Source organism: Pinus tabuliformis, chromosome Q, assembly GCF_031772625.1.
Source record: "Pinus tabuliformis cultivar Carrire ecotype Pingquan chromosome Q, CPIR1, whole genome shotgun sequence".
NCBI lineage: Eukaryota > Viridiplantae > Streptophyta > Pinopsida > Pinales > Pinaceae > Pinus > Pinus tabuliformis.
Genome location: NC_142296.1, coordinates 350,055,798 through 350,059,614, shown reverse-complemented (window position 1 = coordinate 350,059,614; position 3,817 = coordinate 350,055,798). Strand labels below are relative to the sequence as shown.

Here is a 3,817-nt window from a genome sequence, read left to right as displayed (position 1 = left end):
CAACCAGAGAGGAAGTTTCCGAATTTTGTAACTCCTGGTTTGTTTATATATAACTGTATGTAATAAAATCATATGAATAAAAAAATTGGACAGCAAAAGAGATTTTAAAAGTTTTGTATCTCTTATTTTGTTTATGTATAAATATCAATCATATGAATAAAAATAATTTGGAGAAAGGATTCGAAGGGAAGATTATAATCTTAATTTTATCTTAAAGTTGCAAGCATGATAAAGGCCATAACGAATTGCGATGAATGTCTATGTACCTTCATTTGATGTTACTTTATGTTAAAGTTGCAAGCATGATAAAGGCCAAAACGAATTGTGACGAATGTCTATGTAACTTCATTTGATGTTGCCTTCTATTGTTGAATTGTGAATATTATGTATATTATCTTGTGAATGATTTCATTCATACTTGTGTTTTTTTCTAATTTGGTAATGAAATACACAAATGGGGAGTTCAAGTTTAGTGTTTTTGATAATGTAATTCATTTGAATATGTTGAAAGTTAGGGTGGTCTAGTTAAAGTGATCTCTAAATCCCTGCAATCTGGTTATATTTCATTGCTTTCTGCGTCACTGCAGTTTTTTAATTCCATTTTATTTTATGCATTTGCTTTTGCATGCCAACAAAAGTATATATTTAAAACCAAAACGAAATAAAAACCCAAAAAAATACCCAGCATCAAACTGAAGATTTACCATTAAAAGCTGGGAACCCAGATTGGGAGTTTTAACCTGGTTATCCCTTCAAAGCTGACCAAGGGCATTTCCTGGTGACTACAGGCTCCAATTAATATCACCAATAATCTCCACAAGAACATAAACCATTCTTGAAATGATGGAATCGGTTGGAATCTCTTACCACAATTTCTCGGGCAACAATTTTAGAAATAACCTTGATGGCTGTGTGGCAATCACCACACACGCGAAGGTTTTTGAAAATTCGAATTGGTGACCCAGAAGGTATGGTTATAAGCCCAAATGCAATAGCTAACTTCTCACTGTGGTAGCTAAGAACATTTTCCTTGTGCTCCTCTTCAACATCATGCAGTACAAAATTTGTATCAGGCACATACCCTGCCTCTTTCATCAACCTAGACAGTCTATCTAGCATTGCATAGATCTCCACTGCTTTTGGATGCCCTCTATCTTCTACAATAAATGTGTGCACTCTATCATTGACCTGAATCCAACTGCATCCAGGTTCCTTCGTCACTCCCCTCTCTTTCATCATTTTCCTAATTTTGGCTACATCCTCCCACCTGCCTGCTGCAGCATAAATGTTTGACAATAGTACATAAGACGCAGCGTTCTGTGGCTCCAACACAAAAAGGCTTTCTGCTGCACGTTTTCCTAACTCCATGTTGCCATGATTCCTGCAGGCAGCAAGCAGTGCCTTCCACACAATAGCATCAGGTTTAACTGGCATCTTCTTGAGTAACTCTTCTGCCTCGTCCATGTGCCCAGCCCGACCAAGAAGGTCAATCATGCAGGCATAATGCTGTGTTCTTGGCGTGATGCAGTAATCGTGACGCATAGAATGAAAGTAATGGCGGCCTTCCTTCACTAGACCAGCATGGCTGCAAGCAAATAGTACGCCAACAAAGGTGACATGATCTGGCTTGAAGCCTGTTCGTACCATTTGCTCATAGAGTTGGAGAGCATCCTTGCCACGGCCACTCTGAGCATATCCTACGATTATGGCAGTCCATGAAACAAGGTCTCGGGTAGACATTTTCTCAAACATGAGGCGTGCATCGTCTACACTCCCACATTTTGCGTACATAGTAACTAGGGAATTGTGCGCAGATACGTAATCCCCCGATTTAGATTTGACCACAAGGGCATGGACTTGCTTTCCCTGTTCTAGAGCCGATAAGCTCGCACACGAACTTAAAACACTTGCATAGTTGAATTCATCTGGCTGTATGCCTGTCCATCGCATTTGCTGAAATAATTGCAGTACTTCTTCACCATTTCCATTCTGAACATATCCCCCAAATATTGCAGTCCATGAGACAACATCTCGCTCCGGCATGCTGTCAAGCATTTTATAAGCACTGTCCAAGCTACCACATTTAGCATACATGTCAACAAGAGCATTCCCCACATAAATATTCGAATCAAACCCAGTTTTCATTATGAAGGTATGGATTTGTTTCCCATGTTCAAATGCTGGAATACTGGCACATGCATTAAGAATGAGAGGAAAAGTGAATTGGTTAAGTTTCATGCATGTTTGTTGCATTTGAATAAAAAGTTTGAGAGCTTCCTCTTCATAGCCATGTTGTGTATAACCTGCAATCAATGCACTGCAAGACACTTCATCTACTTCCGGAATAGTCTCCAGAACCTGCCGCGCATCCTCTACGCTTCCACATTTTGCATACATGTCGACAAGGGAACTCGCCACATAAGTATTAGACTCAAACCCACGTCTCACAATGCAACTATGAACTTGCCTGCCCGCTTCCAGAGAAAGGAGGGCAGTACATGCGCACAGAACGCTGGGATATGTAAATTGATTTGAAACCAAACCTGCCCGATTCATGTCTCGAAAGAATTTGAGGGCCTCCTCTCCATCCCCATTCTGCACATATCCTGAAATCATGGCAGTCCACAAGACTGCATTCCGTTCACCCATTCTGTCAAACACTTTCCGTGCATTTTCAACTCTTTTGCATTTGGCATACATATCCACAAGAGCACTGGCAACAAAAGAAAGGGAATCTAACTTAGTTTTAATGATATGGCCATGGGTTTGTTCTCCCTCTGCAAGGGCGAAAAAGCTTGTACAAGCCTTCAGAACGCTACCAAAAGTGTACGAGCTTGGAATCATGCTTTCCTGTTTCATTTGCCGAAACAATTCCAACGCCTCCTTCCCGTAACCATGGCGGGCATATCCTGTTATTAATGAAGACCAAGATATTGAATTTCTTTCAGGCATTTTGTGGAACAGATTGCATGCATCGTCCAACATTCCCCATTTGGCATACCCAGCGATCATGGTATTCCAAGTGAAGTCATCTCGATCAACCATTTTTTCAAACACTTGGCGTGCAGCTTCAATTCTTCCGCGTTTGGCATAAATATCAATGAGTCGGTTTCCTTGGAAAATTGCAGGCTTAAAGCCAGATTCAATCATATGAGTATGTAAGCGCTTACCCTCTGATACGTTCTCTGTATCGATACAGGCCTGCAATAAATGCTCATAGCTATAAAAGTCTCTGCAAATATTTTGTGTGTTAGCAGTGGCATTAAATTGTGTATTTTCATAACTACGAAGGCCATAGATTCCATCGATACTTCCAAAATTCTTGTCTGGGTTTTCTTCTTGCTCTACTTTCATTGAAGCCATATGGATGCCAAAACCTGAAATCATGTGCATGGCTCTCCCTGTGTGATTCCATATTGTGTGTATGAGGAAGGAATTAGATTTCGTGGAAAAGCTGTGGTACTCCAGTGTTGTCAGAGCATTGCTCAACAAATAAAGCATCATCACAATACCTTACATTTTCAGTCACCGCCTTGAGCTCTGGTCAGTGAATTTGAAATTCGAAGAACATGGCACAAAATGAAAATAATTGTGTTTCATTAAGAGCTCACTTTTTTTAACGTAAGAAAAGATGTTCACAGGTCAAAAGCTCAAAACTGTGCATATAACTTGATTGAAAACTTGGAGAATGAACTTTTTTTCAAGTTAAGAAAAGAGGTCAACAGGTCAAAAGCTCAAAACTGTGCATATATAACTTGATTGAAAGTTTTAACTTGGAGAATGAACAGTGACTAATCCTAAGTGGTATAGTTTTTTT

At 39.8% G+C, this 3,817-nt stretch overlaps 1 pseudogene; it reads right to left on the bottom strand.

Moving 5' to 3' along the window:
* Positions 1 to 662: 662 nt before the first annotated feature.
* Positions 663 to 3,599, bottom strand: LOC149219616 (putative pentatricopeptide repeat-containing protein At3g13770, mitochondrial pseudogene; annotated as a pseudogene).
* Positions 3,600 to 3,817: the final 218 nt, after the last annotated feature.